This window comes from Oncorhynchus keta, unplaced genomic scaffold, assembly GCF_023373465.1.
Source record: "Oncorhynchus keta strain PuntledgeMale-10-30-2019 unplaced genomic scaffold, Oket_V2 Un_scaffold_1597_pilon_pilon, whole genome shotgun sequence".
NCBI classification, from domain to species: Eukaryota; Metazoa; Chordata; class Actinopteri; order Salmoniformes; family Salmonidae; genus Oncorhynchus; species Oncorhynchus keta.
Window position 1 is genome coordinate 259,430 of NW_026290805.1, and position 20,896 is coordinate 280,325.

The window sequence follows — 20,896 nt, forward strand, 5'->3', positions numbered from 1 at the left end:
ATGTAGGCTACAATAGATGGAGTGCGTCGATTATTTTATCAGAGCACCGTGACAGCAAACTCAAGATAAATACCATGTTCATGTTCTTCAAAACAATAAACTGGATAAATTGCCTTATTTTGGGTCTTCACTTCACAAAGCCCTCTGATCTCCAGCCCCCAAAATGAATTCCCAAACCCCACAAATATATCACAGACTTAAAGCTATTTTATGACGCACAAAGCCATATCGTGCATCGCCGCGATCCAGGACCACATCCTTTTAAAGGTGCTTTTAAAAATAGAAATTGCAAGCTTCCCAGATTAAATGTAGAGAGGCCTGTGTGCTAGGATGAAACACTTGACACACTGGTTTATAGACGATGGCGTTTTTAATGCACACTTTCACTTCTAGAGAGAGGCAGACAAACGGCTGAGAGAATCAGCTATTGGTTGAATAAATAAATGAATAATGCAGGAGCCAGAAAGCAAAAAAAAACAGACAAATACAGGAGCACACATCTGAGCATCAGGAGTGTGTGTGTGTGTGTGTGTGTGTGTGTGTGTGTGTGTGTGTGTGTGTGTGTGTGTGTGTGTGTGTGTGTGTGTGTGTGTGTGTGTGTGTGTGTGTGTGTGTGTGTGTGTGTGTGTGTGTGTGTGTGTGTGTGTTTTTGTGTGCGCGTGTATGCACGCTCTCCTACATGTGTGTGGAGGTGCTTGGTTGCTGGTGAGATTAGATTTAATAAGAAAATAATTTACATTTCAGATAGGGAGTACTTCTAATATAAAATATGTGTTGTTTCACAAGCTGTGATCGCCCCCAATCTAGAGTTAACATGCAAAGAGATGTGAGACCTACATCTCCTGTGATGGAATAAGCTGTAAAAACATCACTCCAGGCACTGTCCTTAATTGGTCCCTCTATTATATTTTCGTACATCCCCTTGAAGATTTGTTGACGTTAATATTTCATGAGAAACATTTTGCAGACTCTGGCCAACTTTAGTAAATTAATGAGTTGAGACAAGGATCCAAAGATTCCTTGCTAGCAGCAGCTACTGGGTGTGTGTGTGTGTGTGTGTGTGTGTGTGTGTGTGTGTGTGTGTGTGTGTGTGTGTGTGTGTGTGTGTGTGTGTGTGTGTGTGTGTGTGTGTGTGTGTGTGTGTGTGTGTGTGTGTGTGTGTGTGTGTGACATCACAACATGTGTTTCTGTCTGCATGTTCCTCTACTGGGGCAGGGGAGGGTCTTTCAGAGTCCTCCATGTATCTGACAAATGGTTCTTCAGTGACTGCAGTCAGATGGAGCTTTAATCCACCGCTTGTTCAGGGAGCAGACCTTTAATCTGGGATTATAATAGAAGATCAATGTGATGCCAGTCCGTGCTCCCTTCTATGATCAAAAAAAAGGATTAGCATCAAATATTCATAACCTGCCTTCTCCCAGGACTACTACTATCCCAGAGAGCAGGGCTAGCTGCTTCCCATTGGTTCAAACAGCCCACAGGAAACTATGGTAGGAATACTGTTGTATTCACTGTAATGTTTTTGCAGACTTTACTGTAGTACTGGGAGTCTCAGGGAAAAGTCAGCAAGTACATTAAAGTGAATACTCTAGTATTTACTGTGGTATTTACTTCAGTATTCTGTAGTATTTACAGTTTACTATACTATAAATACAGTAGTAAAACAAATAGTAGTATATACTATAGTAATTACTGTAGTGTTTTTGCAGACTGTAATATATTGTAGTATTTACTGTAGTGTTTTTGCAGACTGTAGTATACTGTAATATTTACTGTAGTGTTTCGGGGGACATTACTGTAGTATTTACAATAGTGTTTCTGTTTTATTATCTTTGACATAGAAGTGGGCGTCTTTCTCCTTGAGGAAACCTACTGGAGAAAGACCAAAACAGCCTGCGGGTCGGTAGGACTGAGTTCTGAACGGAGAGTTCAGAGCGTCTGCCCTTTTCTATACTTATAGGGAACACAGTATACGGTCTTTACGTGGCATATAGGGTTCTCATTTACATGTGGCACAAATTGGGATATGGGGGAGGGGGATTGGAATGGACAGGGTATATGCAAATTACACACGGTAGTATTGACTATAGTTTTATTTTAAATGTCACGATTTTCCGGACTGTAGTGTCTTTAGCGGACATTTCTGTAGTATTTACTACAGTGGTCTTTCGGTTGAGAAATCTGTAGTATTTACTATAGTATTCTACAGTATACTACACAATTCTATACATTGTACAACACATGATCAAGGCAGTGTGTAGTATAGTATTCTACAGTAAACTACAGTTTACTACAGGCTTCTATATTCAGTACCGCAGTATTCTACAGTAAACTACAGTTTACTACAGGCTTCTATATTCAGTACCGCAGTATTCTATAGTAAACTGAAGTGTTTTTTTTTATGTGGGAGGGCCTCAGGCTCAGTAATCAGCAGCTGCTTGGTTAGTCTACAGGCTACAGGAAACAGGCCCAATGCATTAGCTCATTAACTGCTTGGTCTAGATAAGACTCTGTCCATTTCACCCATTGTCTCCTCAGCAGTAAAAAATGAGCTGGACATTTGAGGTCCAGTCTGACTCTATTCTACATCACCCTGTGAATGCCATTAGGCCCAGTTTGACTATATTTTACATCACCCTGTGAATGCCATTAGGCCCAGTTTGACTCTATTCTACATCACCCTGTGAATGCCATTAGGCCCAGTTTGATTCTATTCTACATCACCCTGTTAATGCCATTAGGCCCAGTTTGATTCTATTCTACATCACCCTGTTAATGCCATTAGGCCCAGTTTGACTCTATTCTACATCACCCTGTGAATGCCATTAGGCCCAGTTTGACTCTATTCTACATCACCCTGTGAATGCCATTAGGCCCAGTTTGATTCTATTCTACATCATGCCATTAGGCCCAGTTTGACTCTATTCTACATCACCCTGTTAATGCCATTAGGCCCAGTTTGACTCTATTCTACATCACCCTGTTAATGCCATTAGGCCATTAGGCCCAGTTTGACTCTATTCTACATCATTATGGCCCAGTTTGACTCTATTCTACATCACCCTGTGAATGCCATTAGGCCCAGTTTGATTCTATTCTACATCACCCTGTTAATGCCATTAGGCCCAGTTTGATTCTATTCTACATCACCCTGTGAATGCCATTAGGCCCAGTTTGATTCTATTCTACATCACCCTGTTAATGCCATTAGGCCCAGTTTGATTCTATTCCCAGAATGCCATTGAGTTTTCTATTCTACATCACCCTGTGAATGCCATTAGGCCCAGTTTGAATCTATTCTACATCACCCTGTTAATGCCATTATGCCCAGTTTTCTATTCTACATCACCCTGTGAATGCCATTAGGCCCAGTTTGATTCTATTCTACATCACCCTGTGAATGCCATTAGGCCCAGTTTGATTCTATTCTACATCACCCTGTGAATGCCATTAGGCCCAGTTTGATTCTATTCTACATCACCCTGTGAATGCCATTAGGCCCAGTTTGATTCTATTCTACATCACCCTGTTAATGCCATTAGGCCCAGTTTGACTCTATTCTACATCACCCTGTTAATGCCATTAGGCCCAGTTTGACTCTATTCTACATCACCCTGTGAATGCCATTAGGCCCAGTTTGATTCTATTCTACATCACCCTGTGAATGCCATTAGGCCCAGTTTGATTCTATTCTGAATGCCATTACCCAGTTTGACTATTCTACATCACCCTGTGAATGCCATTAGGCCCAGTTTGACTCTATTCTACATCACCCTGTGAATGCCATTAGGCCCAGTTTGATTCTATTCTACATCACCCTGTGAATTCCATTAGGCCCAGTTTGATTCTATTCTACATCACCCTGTTAATGCCATTAGGCCCAGTTTGACTCTATTCTACATCACCCTGTTAATGCCATTAGGCCCAGTTTGACTCTATTCTACATCACCCTGTGAATGCCATTAGGCCCAGTTTGATTCTATTCTACATCACCCTGTGAATGCCATTAGGCCCAGTTTGATTCTATTCTACATCACCCTGTGAATGCCATTATGCCCAGTTTGATTCTATTCTACATCACCCTGTGAATGCCATTAGGCCCAGTTTGATTCTATTCTACATCACCCTGTTAATGCCATTAGGCCCAGTTTGACTTTGCAGCAGGAGCAAATCTGCGTGGGCTTAGACAACAGCAACAGCGAGGTCAAAGTAGAAGCATCAACACTGGGAATTATTCATAGACTGAAAGTTGTGCTATTCAGAACATTGGCACAGACATCCACTGAACATGGCTCCCCACACCCCCCTCTCCCAACACACACACACCCTGGAAAGCACACAGGCCTGCACTTGGCTCTGCATACTGTGTTCTGTTGTCAGCCAGTTGGGGGAAGCGCCCTGGGCACTACAACTTCTACTACTGCTGCTGAGTGTAGGCTTCCCTTCACTCTGTTCAATACTGCATGAGCCTCCACTAAGAGTTGAACTGCAGCCTTTTGGTTTTAGTTAAGCAGCTAAATAAATAGAGCACAGCCCCATGAATCATAAGGACAATTAAATGAGCAGCAGCGCTGGGTTTTAGGAAGACAATGTCTTGCTAATCACCAGGCACACTGAGAACCTTCTACAATTTAATCACAGCCATTTACTGTACTGTAAAAGGCCTTAAAGAGAGGGGATTAGGAATATATTTCTCCTACATGGTGTTAAACGAACGAACCGTGCTTCACTTTAAAGGAAGAGGAGGGAGGACCTGTGTGTGTGTGTGTTCAGATATTTTATACAATTTTTTTATTTTCTATTATTTAACAAGGCAAGTCAGTTAAGAACAAATTGTTATTTACAATGACGGCCTCCCCCGGCTAAACCCAGACAACGCTGGGCCAATTGTGTGCCACGCTATGGGACTCCCATTCACGGCCGGATGTGATACAGCCTGGATAAGTGATGCAAACATCAGAATGAAGGATTTATTCGTTTCATCACAAACAGCAAGTCTCCTTTTATTCCATAAACCAAAGCTTATCTGTCTGTTAGGATGGGTAAGATAATACCTTATTTAAATAACAGCTTATCTGTCTGTTAGGATGGGTAGGATAATACCTTATTTAAATAACATCTTATCTGTCTGTTAGGATGGGTAAGATAATACCTTATTTAAATAACATCTTATCTGTCTGTTAGGATGGGTAGGATAATACCTTATTTAAATAACATCTTATCTGTCTGTTAGGATGGGTAAGATAATACCTTATTTAAATAACATCTTATCTGTCTGTTAGGATGGGTAAGATAATACCTTATTTAAATAACAGCTTATCTGTCTGTTAGGATGGGTATGATAATACCTTATTTAAATAACATCTTATCTGTCTGTTAGGATGGGTATGATAATACCTTATTTAAATAACATCTGTCTGTTAGGATGGGTATGATCATAAGGAATAAACATACAATAGCGCTGTTTGGAGGAAAGAAAAGGCTGAATTCTTAAGCGTGTTTTTCCTCCTTTAAATTAAAGCGAGATTCTATTTTAGAGGCTTAGGCCTTACTCACAGGACAGGGTATCTGTGCTTTAGGATATCCGTGCCTTTGCTTAGCTTTGTTCACTTGTCTTGATGATAGTAATCCTGGCTGTGTTCTTTTAGAAGTTCTACAGTCCCCCCTCTGAAGTCAGGTAGCCTATTTCCTGTTAGGCTGCTATTTAAAGGGAAGTCTCTATAGGCCTTTCACACTGCGTATTGCTTAGCCCCAGGCTTAGACTGGCCCTGGGCTAGATTATCCCATGTTCACACACACATTTGTTAACCCTGGGCTAAGCTTTAGCCCCTGGCTAAGGATTCACACTTGTATCCCGAAGCCCTTGTCTAACGTAAAAATGCAATATTTGAGCCGGAGAAGGTGGCTGACGTTTTACGTACTCCTAAACGATTGTGTTTTTATGTTTGTTTACTGCTTTTTGTTTACTGTTTTTATGTTTGTTTGCTGCTTTCCCGGGAACAGGCCCAAATCTCTGTCATTTGCGTGAAGAGACAACGGAGAAAAAGAGGAAGGAGGGCAGGCTGCCTTCTGAGAATTCGTAGGCGATGTAATAAGCCCCCCCTGCCTTCTGCTAATGCTCTTCTAAATAACGTGCAATCATTGGAAAATAAAATTGACAACCTACGAGGAAGATTAAACGGGACATTAAAAACTGTTCTATCTTATGCTTCACGGAGTCGTAGCTGAATGATGGCATTATCAACATACAGCTGGCTGGTTATACGTTGTATCAGCAGGTTAGAACAGGGTTATGCATTTATGTAAACAACAGCTGGTGCACGATATCTAAGGAAGTCTCGAGGTTTTGCTCCCCTGAGGTAGAGTATCTCATGATAAGCCAGAGACCACACTATCATCTGTATTTTTCGTAGCTGTCTACATACCACCACAGACCGATGGTGATACTAAGACCGCACTCAATGAGCTGTATTATGGCATAAGCAAACAGGAAAACGCTCATCCAGAGACGGCGCTCCTAGTGGCCGGGGACTTTAATGCAGGAGAACTTAAATCTGTTTTACCAAATTTCTAGGGGGAAAAAAATTCTAGACCACCTTTACTCCACACACAGAGAAGGTCTCCCTCGCCCTCCATTTGGCAAATCTGACCATAATTCTATCCTCCTGATTCCTGCTAACAAGCAAAAATTAAAGCAGGAAGCACAAGTGACTCAGTCAATAAAAAAGTGGTCAGATGAAGCAGATGCTAAGCTACAGGACTGTTTTGCTAGCACAGACTAGAATATATTCCGGGATTCTTCGTATGGCATTGAGGAGTACACCACATCAGCCATTGGCTTCATTAATAAGTGCATCGAGGACGTCGTCCCCACAGTGACCGTATGTACCCCAACCAGAAGCCATGGATTACAGGCAACATCCGCACTGAGCTAAAGGAGCGGGACTCTAACCTGGAAGCTTATAAGAAATCCTGCTATGCCCCTGACGAACAGGCAAAGTGTCAATCCAGGACTAAGATCAAATCGTACCACACCGGCTCCGACACTCGTCGGATGTGGCAGGTCTTGCAAACCATTACAGACTACAAAGGGAAGCACAGCCGAGAGCTGTCCAGTGACACGAGCCTACCAGATGAGCTAAACTACTTCTATGCTCAGTTCGAGGCAAATAACACTGAAACATGCATGAGAGCATCAGCTGTTTGAGACGACTGTGTGATCACGCGTTCCACAGCCGATGTGAATAAGACCTTTAAACAGGTCAACATTCACAAGGCCGCAGGGCCAGACGGATTACCAGGACGTGTACAGTGAGCATGTGCTGGCAAGTGTTTTCACTGACATTTTCAACCTCTGCCTGTCCGAGTCTGTAACACTAACATGTTTTAAGCACACCACCATAGTCCCTGTGCCCAATAACACTAAGGTAGCCTGTCTAAATGACTACCGACCCATGGCACTCACATCTGTAGCCATGAAGTTCTTTGAAAGGCCATGGCTCACATCAACACCATTACCCCAGAAACCCTAGACCCACTCCAATTTACATATTGCCCTAACAGATCCACAGATGATGCAATCTCTATTGCACTCCACACTGCCCTTTCCCACCTGGATAAAAGGAACACCTATGTGAGAATTCTGTTCATTGACGACAGCTCAGCGTTCAACACCATAGTTCCCTCAAAGCTCATCAATAACCTAAGGACCCAGGGACTAAACACCTCCCTCTGCAACTGGATCCTGGACTTTCTGATGGGCCGCCCCCAAGTGGTAAGGGAAGGTAACAACACATCCGCCATGCTGATCCTCAACACGGGGGCCCCTCAGGGGTGCGCGCTCAGTCCCCTCGTGTACTCCCTGTTGACTCATGACTGCACAGCCAGACACGACTCCAACACCATCATTAAGTTTGCAGATGACACAACAGTGGTCATCTGTTGTCACCGACAATGACGAGACAGCCTATAGAGAGGAGGTCAGAGACCTGACCGTGTGGTGCAAGGACAACAACCTCTCCCTCAACGTGATCAAGACAAAGGAGATGATTGTGGACTCAGGAAAAGGACGACCAAGTACGCCCATTTCTCATCAACGGGCTGTAGTGGAGCACATTGAGAGCTTCAAGTTCCTTGGTGTCCACATCACCAACAAACTAACATGGTCCAAACACACCAACACAGTTTTGAAGAGGGCACGACAAAACCTATTCCCCCTCAGGAGACTGAAAAGATTTGGCATGGGTACTCAGATCCTCAAAAGGTTCTACAGCTGTACCATCGAGAGCATCCTGACTGGTTGCATCACTGCCTGGTATGGCAACTGCCCAGCCTCTGACTGCAAGGCGCTACAGAGGGTAGTGCATACAGCCCAGTACATCACTGGGGTCAAGCTTCCTGCCATCCAGGACCTCTATACCAGGCGGTGTCATAGGAAAGCCCTAAACATTGTCAAAGCCTCCAGCCACAAAAGCTGAACATGTGCACATCCAGGTACTTTCTGCAGGTGCAGGGGTTGTAGGAAAACTCTTGGAAAACAGGAAGGAAAATGCTGCACACTGCTTCTCATGCTCCCAGGTGATATTTATTTACAACGTTTCGATCCTTAGGTGTGATGAAGACCTAAGGGTCGAAATGTTGTAAATAAAAGACTCCAGCCAACCCAGTCATAGACTGTTCTCTCTACTACCGCACCGCAAGTGGTACCGGACCGCCAAGTCTTGGTCCAAGAGGCTTCTAAACAGCTTCTACACCCAGGCCATAAGATTTTTGAACATCTAATCAAATTGTCACCCAGACTATTTGCACCCCCCTACGCTGCTGCTACTCTCTGTTATTATCTATGCATAGTCACTTTAATAACTCTACCTACCTCGACTAACCGGTGCCCCCGCACATTGACTCTGTACTGGTACCCCCTGTATATAGTCTCCACATTGACTCTGTACTGGTACCCCTGTATATAGTCTCCACATTGACTCTGTACTGGTACCCCTGTATATAGTCTCCACATTGACTCTGTACTGGTACCCCTGTATATAGTCTCCACATTGACTCTGTACTGGTACCCCTGTATATAGTCTCCACATTGACTCTGTACTGGTACCCCCTGTATACAGTCTCCACATTGACTCTGTACTGGTACCCCCTGTATATAGTCTCCACATTGACTCTGTACTGGTACCCCTGTATATAGTCTCCACATTGACTCTGTACTGGTACCCCTATATATAGTCTCCACATTGACTCTGTACTGGTACCCCTGTATATAGTCTCCACATTGACTCTGTACTGGTACCCCCTGTATATAGTCTCCACATTGACTCTGCACTGGTACCCCTGTATATAGTCTCCACATTGACTCTGTACTGGTACCCCCTGTATATAGTCTCCACATTGACTCTGTACTGGTACCCCTGTATATAGTCTCCACATTGACTCTGTACTGGTACCCCTGGATATAGTCTCCACATTGACTCTGTACTGGTACCCCCTGTATATAGTCTCCACATTGACTCTGTACTGGTACCCCTGTATATAGTCTCCACATTGACTCTGTACTGGTACCCCTGTATATAGTCTCCACATTGACTCTGTACTGGTACCCCTGTATATAGTCTCCACATTGACTCTGTACTGGTACCCCCTGTATATAGTCTCCACATTGACTCTGTACTGGTACCCCTGTATATAGTCTCCACATTGACTCTGTACTGGTACCCCTGTATATAGTCTCCACATTGACTCTGTACTGGTACCCCCTATATATAGTCTCCACATTGACTCTGTACTGGTACCCCCTGTATATAGTCTCCACATTGACTCTGTACTGGTACCCCTGTATATAGTCTCCACATTGACTCTGCACTGGTACCCCTGTATATAGTCTCCACATTGACTCTGTACTGGTACCCCCTGTATATAGTCTCCACATTGACTCTGTACTGGTACCCCTGTATATAGTCTCCACATTGACTCTGTACTGGTACCCCTGTATATAGTCTCCACATTGACTCTGTACTGGTACCCCCTGTATATAGTCTCCACATTGACTCTGTACTGGTACCCCTGTATATAGTCTCCACATTGACTCTGTACTGGTACCCCTGTATATAGTCTCCACATTGACTCTGTACATTGACTCTGTACCCCTGTATATAGTCTCCACATTGACTCTGTACTGGTACCCCTGTATATAGTCTCCACATTGACTCTGTACTGGTACCCCTATATATAGTCTCCACATTGACTCTGTACTGGTACCCCTGTATATAGTCTCCACATTGACTCTGTACTGGTACCCCCTGTATATAGTCTCCACATTGACTCTGCACTGGTACCCCTGTATATAGTCTCCACATTGACTCTGTACTGGTACCCCCTGTATATAGTCTCCACATTGACTCTGTACTGGTACCCCCTGTATATAGTCTCCACATTGACTCTGTACTGGTACCCCTGGATATAGTCTCCACATTGACTCTGTACTGGTACCCCTGTATATAGTCTCCACATTGACTCTGTACTGGTACCCCGCTGTATATAGTCTCCACATTGACTCTGTACTGTTACCCCTGTATATAGTCTCCACATTGACTCTGTACTGGTACCCCTGTATATAGTCTCCACACTGACTCTGTATTGGTACCCCGCTGTATATAGTCTCCACATTGAATCTGTACTGGTACCCCTGTATATAGTCTCCACATTGACTCTGTACTGGTACCCCTGGATATAGTCTCCACATTGACTCTGTACTGGTACCCCTGTATATAGTCTCCACATTGACTCTGTACTGGTACCCCTGGATATAGTCTCCACATTGACTCTGTACTGGTACCCCTGGATATAGTCTCCACATTGACTCTGTACTGGTACCCCCTGTATATAGTCTCCACATTGACTCTGCACTGGTACCCCTGTATATAGTCTCCACATTGACTCTGTACTGGTACCCCCTGTATATAGTCTCCACATTGACTCTGTACTGGTACCCCTGTATATAGTCTCCACATTGACTCTGTACTGGTACCCCTGGATATAGTCTCCACATTGACTCTGTACTGGTACCCCTGTATATAGTCTCCACATTGACTCTGTACTGGTACCCGCTGTATATAGTCTCCACATTGACTCTGTACTGTTACCCCTGTATATAGTCTCCACATTGACTCTGTACTGGTACCCCTGTATATAGTCTCCACACTGACTCTGTATTGGTACCCCGCTGTATATAGTCTCCACATTGAATCTGTACTGGTACCCCTGTATATAGTCTCCACATTGACTCTGTACTGGTACCCCCTGGATATAGTCTCCACATTGACTCTGTACTGGTACCCCTGGATATAGTCTCCACATTGACTCTGTACTGGTACCCCTGTATATAGTCTCCACATTGACTCTGTACTGGTACCCCTATATATAGTCTCCACATTGACTCTGTACTGGTACCCCTGTATATAGTCTCCACATTGACTCTGTACTGGTACCCCTGTATATAGTCTCCACATTGACTCTGTACTGGTACCCCTGTATATAGTCTCCACATTGACTCTGTACTGGTACCCCTGTATATAGTCTCCACATTGACTCTGTACTGGTACCCCTGGATATAGTCTCCACATTGACTCTGTACTGGTACCCCTGTATATAGTCTCCACATTGACTCTGTACTGGTACCCCTGTATATAGTCTCCACATTGACTCTGTACTGGTACCCCTGTATATAGTCTCCACATTGACTCTGTACTGGTACCCCCTGTATATAGTCTCCACATTGACTCTGTACTGGTACCCCTGTATATAGTCTCCACATTGACTCTGTACTGGTACCCCTGTATATAGTCTCCACATTGACTCTGTACTGGTACCCCTGTATATAGTCTCCACATTGACTCTGTACTGGTACCCCTATATATAGTCTCCACATTGACTCTGTACTGGTACCCCTGTATATAGTCTCCACATTGACTCTGTACTGGTACCCCTGTATATAGTCTCCACATTGACTCTGCACTGGTACCCCTGTATATAGTCTCCACATTGACTGTGTACTGGTACCCCTGTATATAGTCTCCACATTGACTCTGTACTGGTACCCCCTGTATATAGTCTCCACATTGACTCTGTACTGGTACCCCTGTATATAGTCTCCACATTGACTCTGTACTGGTACCCCTGTATATAGTCTCCACATTGACTCTGTACTGGTACCCCTGTATATAGTCTCCACATTGACTCTGTACTGGTACCCCTGTATATAGTCTCCACATTGACTCTGTACTGGTACCCCTGTATATAGTCTCCACATTGACTCTGTACTGGTACCCCTGTATATAGTCTCCACATTGACTCTGTACTGGTACCCCCTATATATAGTCTCCACATTGACTCTGTACTGGTACCCCTGTATATAGTCTCCACATTGACTCTGTACTGGTACCCCTGTATATAGTCTCCACATTGACTCTGCACTGGTACCCCTGTATATAGTCTCCACATTGACTCTGTACTGGTACCCCCTGTATATAGTCTCCACATTGACTCTGTACTGGTACCCCTGTATATAGTCTCCATATTGACTCTGTACTGGTACCCCTGGATATAGTCTCCACATTGACTCTGTACTGGTACCCCTGTATATAGTCTCCACATTGACTCTGTACTGGTACCCCGCTGTATATAGTCCCCACATTGACTCTGTACTGTTACCCCTGTATATAGTCTCCACATTGACTCTGTACTGGTACCCCCTGTATATAGTCTCCACACTGACTCTGTATTGGTACCCCGCTGTATATAGTCTCCACATTGAATCTGTACTGGTACCCCTATATATAGTCTCCACATTGACTCTGTACTGGTACCCCTGGATATAGTCTCCACATTGACTCTGTACTGGTACCCCTGTATATAGTCTCCACATTGACTCTGTACTGGTACCCCTGGATATAGTCTCCACATTGACTCTGTACTGGTACCCCTGGATATAGTCTCCACATTGACTCTGTACTGGTACCCCTGTATATAGTCTCCACATTGACTCTGCACTGGTACCCCTGTATATAGTCTCCACATTGACTCTGTACTGGTACCCCTGTATATAGTCTCCACATTGACTCTGTACTGGTACCCCTGTATATAGTCTCCACATTGACTCTGTACTGGTACCCCTGGATATAGTCTCCACATTGACTCTGTACTGGTACCCCTGTATATAGTCTCCACATTGACTCTGTACTGGTACCCCGCTGTATATAGTCTCCACATTGACTCTGTACTGTTACCCCTGTATATAGTCTCCACATTGACTCTGTACTGGTACCCCTGTATATAGTCTCCACACTGACTCTGTATTGGTACCCCGCTGTATATAGTCTCCACATTGAATCTGTACTGGTACCCCTGTATATAGTCTCCACATTGACTCTGTACTGGTACCCCTGGATATAGTCTCCACATTGACTCTGTACTGGTACCCCCTGTATATAGTCTCCACACTGACTCTGTATTGGTACCCCGCTGTATATAGTCTCCACATTGACTCTGTACTGGTACCCCTGTATATAGTCTCCACATTGACTCTGTACTGGTACCCCCTGTATATAGTCTCCATATTGACTCTGTACTGGTACCCCTGGATATAGTCTCCACATTGACTCTGTACTGGTACCCCTGTATATAGTCTCCACATTGACTCTGTACTGGTACCCCGCTGTATATAGTCTCCACATTGACTCTGTACTGTTACCCCCCTGTATATAGTCTCCACATTGACTCTGTACTGGTACCCCTGTATATAGTCTCCACACTGACTCTGTATTGGTACCCCGCTGTATATAGTCTCCACATTGACTCTGTACTGGTACCCCTGTATATAGTCTCCACATTGACTCTGTACTGGTACCCCTGTATATAGTCTCCACATTGACTCTGTACTGGTACCCCCTGGATATAGTCTCCACATTGACTCTGTACTGGTACCCCCTGTATATAGTCTCCACATTGACTCTGTACTGGTACCCCGCTGTATATAGTCTCCACATTGACTCTGTACTGTTACCCCTGTATATAGTCTCCACATTGACTCTGTACTGGTACCCCTGTATATAGTCTCCACACTGACTCTGTATTGGTACCCCGCTGTATATAGTCTCCACATTGAATCTGTACTGGTACCCCCTGTATATAGTCTCCACATTGACTCTGTACTGGTACCCCTGGATATAGTCTCCACATTGACTCTGTACTGGTACCCCTGTATATAGTCTCCACACTGACTCTGTATTGGTACCCCGCTGTATATAGTCTCCACATTGACTCTGTACTGGTACCCCTGTATATAGTCTCCACATTGACTCTGTACTGGTACCCCTGTATATAGTCTCCATATTGACTCTGTACTGGTACCCCTGGATATAGTCTCCACATTGACTCTGTACTGGTACCCCTGTATATAGTCTCCACATTGACTCTGTACTGGTACCCCGCTGTATATAGTCTCCACATTGACTCTGTACTGTTACCCCTGTATATAGTCTCCACATTGACTCTGTACTGGTACCCCTGTATATAGTCTCCACACTGACTCTGTATTGGTACCCCGCTGTATATAGTCTCCACATTGAATCTGTACTGGTACCCCCTGTATATAGTCTCCACATTGACTCTGTACTGGTACCCCTGGATATAGTCTCCACATTGACTCTGTACTGGTACCCCTGTATATAGTCTCCACATTGACTCTGTACTGGTACCCCTGGATATAGTCTCCACATTGACTCTGTACTGGTACCCCCTGGATATAGTCTCCACATTGACTCTGTACCGGTACCCCTGTATATAGTCTCCACATTGACTCTGTACTGGTACCCCTGTATATAGTCTCCACATTGACTCTGTACTGGTACCCCCTGGATATAGTCTCCACACTGACTCTGTACTGGTACCCCCTGTATATAGTCTCCACATTGACTCTGTACCGGTACCCCTGTATATAGTCTCCACATTGACTCTATACTGGTACCCCTGTATATAGTCTCCACATTGACTCTGTACTGGTACCCCTGGATATAGTCTCCACACTGACTCTGTACTGGTACCCCTGGATATAGTCTCCACATTGACTCTGTACTGGTACCCCTGTATATAGTCTCCACATTGACTCTGTACTGGTACCCCCTGTATATAGTCTCCACACTGACTCTGTATTGGTACCCCGCTGTATATAGTCTCCCCATTGACTCTGTACTGGTACCCCTGGATATAGTCTCCACATTGACTCTGTACTGGTACCCCTGTATATAGTCTCCACATTGACTCTGTACTGGTACCCCGCTGTATATAGTCTCCCCATTGACTCTGTACTGGTACCCCTGGATATAGTCTCCACATTGACTCTGTACTGGTACCCCTGCATATAGTCTCCACATTGACTCTGTACTGGTACCCCCCTGGATATAGTCTCCACATTGACTCTGTACTGGTACCCCCTGTATATAGTCTCCACACTGACTCTGTACTGGTACCCCCTGTATATAGTCTCCACATTGACTCTGTACCGGTACCCCCTGTATATAGTCTCCACATTGACTCTGTACTGGTACCCCCTGTATATAGTCTCCACATTGACTCTGTACTGGTACCCCCTGGATATAGTCTCCACACTGACTCTGTACTGGTACCCCCTGGATATAGTCTCCACATTGACTCTGTACTGGTACCCCCTGTATATAGTCTCCACATTGACTCTGTACTGGTACCCCCTGTATATAGTCTCCACACTGACTCTGTATTGGTACCCCGCTGTATATAGTCTCCACATTCACTCTGTACTGGTACCCCCTGTATATAGTCTCCACACTGACTCTGTATTGGTACCCCGCTGTATATAGTCTCCACATTCACTCTGTACTGGTACCCCCTGGATATAGTCTCCACATTGACCCTGTACTGGTACCCCCTGGATATAGTCTCCACATTGACTCTGTACTGGTACCCCCTGTATATAGTCTCCACATTGACTCTGTACTGGTACCCCCTGGATATAGTCCCGCTATTGTTATTTTACTGCTGCTCTTTAACTACTTGTTCCTTTTATTTCCTATTCTTATTCACATTTTTTTAGGGGCTAGGGGCTTGTAAGTAAGCATTTCACTGTAAGGTCTACACACCTGTTGTATTCGACACATGTGACTATTACAATTTGATTTGAACAATGCTAAATTCTATCTAGAGTCCTGTACTGTCATGACATTTTAGCCCGAGCCCTACCCGTGCCTGCAATGTACAGGCCCTACCAACCCTACCAGGCCCTACCAACCCTACCAACCCCTACCAACCCCTACCAACCCTACCAGGCCTTACCAACCCTACCAGGCCCGATTGAGCAACTCGAAATTAGAAATACAGTAACTTCCTCCATTGGCTGAATGTCTCTGTCTGTCCCACGCTCCCTGAGTTGCCCCATGCACAATTAGCTAGCTACTTTTTGTCATTTTAAACTCTGACAAAATTCTAGGGACATTGTTATCTTCTGTGAAATAAACTCTCCAGTCGACTTGGACAATGTTTTGATTTCTCAGGTAAACAACAGAGTGACAGGCATCACGTGCATATGTAAATTAAATGACAGTGCAGCTGTTGTTCTTAAGAAGGCTCTTATCCCAGGGCTAAGGAGGCTTTTATCCCAGGGATAAGAAGGCTCTTATCCCAAGGCTAAGGAGGCTCTTATCCCAGGGCTAAAGAGGCTCTTATCCCAGGGCGAAGGAGGCTCTTATCCCAGGGCTAAGAAGGCTCTTATCCCAGGGCTCGGGAGGCTCTTATCCCAGGGCTAGGGAGGCTCTTATCCCAGGGCTAGGGAGGCTCTTATCCCAGGGCTAAGGAGGCTATTATCCCAGGGCTAAGGAGGCTCTTATCCCAGGGCTAAGGAGACTCTTATCCCAGGGCTAAGGAGGCTCTTAACCCAGAGCTAAAGAGGCTCTTAACCCAGGGCTAAGGAGGCTCTTAACCCAGGGCTAAAGAGGCTCTTAACCAAGGGCTAAGGAGGCTCTTAACCAAGGGCTAAGGAGGCTTTTATCCCAGGGCTAAGGAGGCTCTTAACCCAGGGCTAAGGAGGCTCTTATCCCAGGGCGAAGGAGACTCTTAACCCAGGGCTAAGGAGGCTCTTATCCCAGGGCTAAGGAGGCTCTTAACCCAGGGCTAAAAACATAACATGATGGTATTTTGCTGCTGAAACTGATAGAAGGGGGTCAGATCTATTATGTAATGGGGTCCGGACCTCTGGCAGCCTTTATGGGGGTGCCACAGGGTTCAATTCTCGGGCCGACTCTTTTCTCTGTATATATCAATGATGTCGCTCTTGCTCTTGGTGATTCTCTGATCCACCTATACGCAGACGACACCATTCTGTATACATCTGGCCCTTCTTTGGAGAACTGCTCCAACTGCTCTTAAATGCTAGTAAAACTAAGTGAACCTTCAACCAATTGCTGCCCGCACCTGTCCGCCATCACTACTCTGGACCGTTCTGACTTAGAATATGTGGACAACTACAAATACCTAGGTGTCTGATTAGACTGTAAACTCTCCTTCCAGACTCACATTAAGCATCTCCAATCCAAAATTAAATCTAGAATCGGCTTCCTATTTTGCAACAAAGCCTCCTTCACTCATGCTGCCAAACATTCCCTCGTAAAACTGACTATCCAGCTGATCCTTGACTTCGGCGATGTAATTTACAAAATAGCCTCCAACACTCTACTCAGCAAACTGGATGCAGTCTATCACAGTGCCATCCATTTTATCACCAAAGCCCCATATATTACCCACCACTGCGAACTGTATGCTCTCGTTGGCTGACCCTCACTACATATCCGTCGCCAAACACACAGGACATCTATAAGTCTTTGCTAGGTAAAGCCCTGCCTTATCTCAGCTCACTGGTCACCATAGCAACACCCACCCATAGCACACGCTCCAGCAGGTATATTTCACTGGTCATCCCCAAAGCCAACACTTCCTTTGGCCGCCTTTCCTTCCAGTTCTTTGCTGCCAATGACTGGAACGAATTGCAAAAATCACTGAAGCTGGAGTCATATATCCCTCTCTAACTTTAAGCATCTGCTGTCAGAGCAGTTACCGATCACTGTACCTGTACACAGCTAATCTGTAAATAGTACACCCAACTACCTCATCCCCATATTGTTACTTATCCTCTTGCTCTTTTGCACCCCAGTATCTCTACTTGCACATCATCATCTGCACATCTATCACTCCAGTGTTAATGCAAAATTGTAATTATTTCACCTCTATGCCTATGTTTTGCCTTACCTCCCTATTCTTCTACATTTGCACACACTGTACATAGATTTTTCTATTGCGTTATTGACTGTATGTTTGTTTATGTGTGACTCTGTGTTATTGTTTTTGGCACACTGCTTTATCTTGGCCAGGTCGCAGTTGTAGAAGAGAACTTGTTCTCAACTGGCCTACCAACAATTAACACAGTGCTGAATGCAGATACAGTATGAATACAAAAGTATGTGGACACCCCTTCAAATTAGTGGATTCGGCTATTGACAGGTGTATAAAATCGAAATCACAACCATGAAATTTCCGACAGAGATGGCCGCCTCGCTTCGCGTTCCTAGGAAACTTCTGCATCTTTTTGTAATATGGGACGGCAGGGTAGCCTAGTGGTTAGAGCGGTGGACTAGTAACCGGAAGGTTGCAAGTTCAAATCCCCGAGCTGACAAATAAATAAAAATACATGTATCACTAGCCACTTTGTTTACATACCCTACATTACTCATCTCATATGTATATACTGTACTTGATACCATCTACTGCCTATGCTGTTCTGTACCATCAATCATTCATATATCTTTATATACATATTCTTCATCCCTTTACACTTGTGTGTATAAGGTAGTTGTTGTGAAATTGTTAGGTTAGATTACTCGTTGGTTATTACTGTATTGTCGGAACGAGAAGCACAAGCATTTCGCTACACTCGCATTAACATCTGCTAACCATGTGTATGTGACCAATAACATCTGCTTACCATGTGTATGTGACCATTAACATCTGCTAACCATGTGTATGTGACCAATAACATCTGCTAACCATGTGTATGTGACCATTAACATCTGTTAACCATGTGTATGTGACCAATAACATCTGCTAACCATGTGTATGTAACCAATAACATCTGCTAACCATGTGTATGTGACCAATAACATCTGTATGTGACCAATAACATCTGCTAACCATGTGTATGTGACCAATAACATCTACTAACCATGTGTATGTGACCAATAACATCTGCTAACCATGTGTATGTGACCAATAACATCTGCTAACCATGTGTATGTGACCAATAACATCTGCTAACCATGTGTATGTGACCAATAACATCTGCTAACCATGTGTATGTGACCAATAACATCTGCTAACCATGTGTATGTGTGACCAATAACATCTGCTAACCATGTGTATGTGACCAATAACATTTGATTTGATAGACAAACATTGGCAGTATAATGGCCTAACTGAGGAGCTCAGGGACGTTCAATGTGACACCGTCATTGGATGCAACGTCAGCACAAGAACTGTTTGTCGGGACCTCCATGAAATGGGTTTCCATGGTCGAGCAGCCGCACACAAGCCTAAGATCACCATGCGCAATGTCAAGCATCGGCTGGAGTGATGCTCGCCGCCATTGGACTCCAGAGTGGTGAATCACGCTTCACCATCTGGCAGTCCGACAGACAAATCTGTGTTTGACAGATGCTAGGAGAATGCTACCTGCCCCAATGCATAGTGTCAACTGTAAAGATTGGCGGAGGAGGAATAATGGTCTGGGGCAGTTTTTCATGGTTCAGGCCTCTTAGTTCCAGAGAAGGGAAATCTTAATGCTAAAGAATACAGTTACATTCTAGATGACTCTGTGCATCCAACTTTGTAGCAACAGTTTGGGGAAGTCCCTTTCCTAGTTCAACATGACAATGTCCCGTGCACAAAGCGAGGTCCATACAGAAATAGTTTGTCGAGATTGGTGTGGAAGAACTTGACTGGCCTGCACAGAATCCTGACCTCAACCCCATCGAACACCTTTGGGATGAATTGGAACGCTGACTGCAAGCCAGGCCTAAATCCCCCAATATCAGTGCCCGAACCTCACTAATGCTCTTGTGGCTGAATGGAAGCAAGTCCCCGCAGCAATGTTCCAACATCCAGTGGAAAGCCTTCCCAGAAGAGTGGAGGCTGTTGTAGCAGCAAAGGGAGGAACCAACTCCATATTAATTCCCATGATTTTTGAACGAGATGTTGGACGATACTTTTGGTCATGTAGTGTACACGAGGAAACACTCCACTAAAGCAGAGGGTTGTTGTTTGGTTACGAGGTGAGACAGAGTCACCCCGTTACCATGGCGATACGTTGAAATATAAAGTCCACTAGCACTTTGTTTGCTAAACTGAGGGATATCTTAGTCTGCTTTTCAAATCGCCATGATGTAACCTAACATCACCGCTTGGCTTTAGTTGAGCCACATCCTCATGTATCATTCTGTAAATTGGTAAATAACAGCAGTGTAGATGTACTGTAGAAATAAAACAGCAATATGATGACAGCTTCAACTATTGACTGTTGGATCCCTTCAGGTCCATAACATGTTCCTTGCCTCCTCCATCTGAAAGAACATTGAAGACCTTTATTTCCACTCCTCACCAACAGAACGTGCCAACACTCCAATACGACGACTCCTCCATTCACTCTGATATCTTGTTGAATGTCTGATGGTATTTGCTTGAAAGCAGAAGTACATAATCATTGCCATAATTAAGCCGCCAAAACACCAGCACGCCGTGTGAGCACCTTTGAAACAGTGAG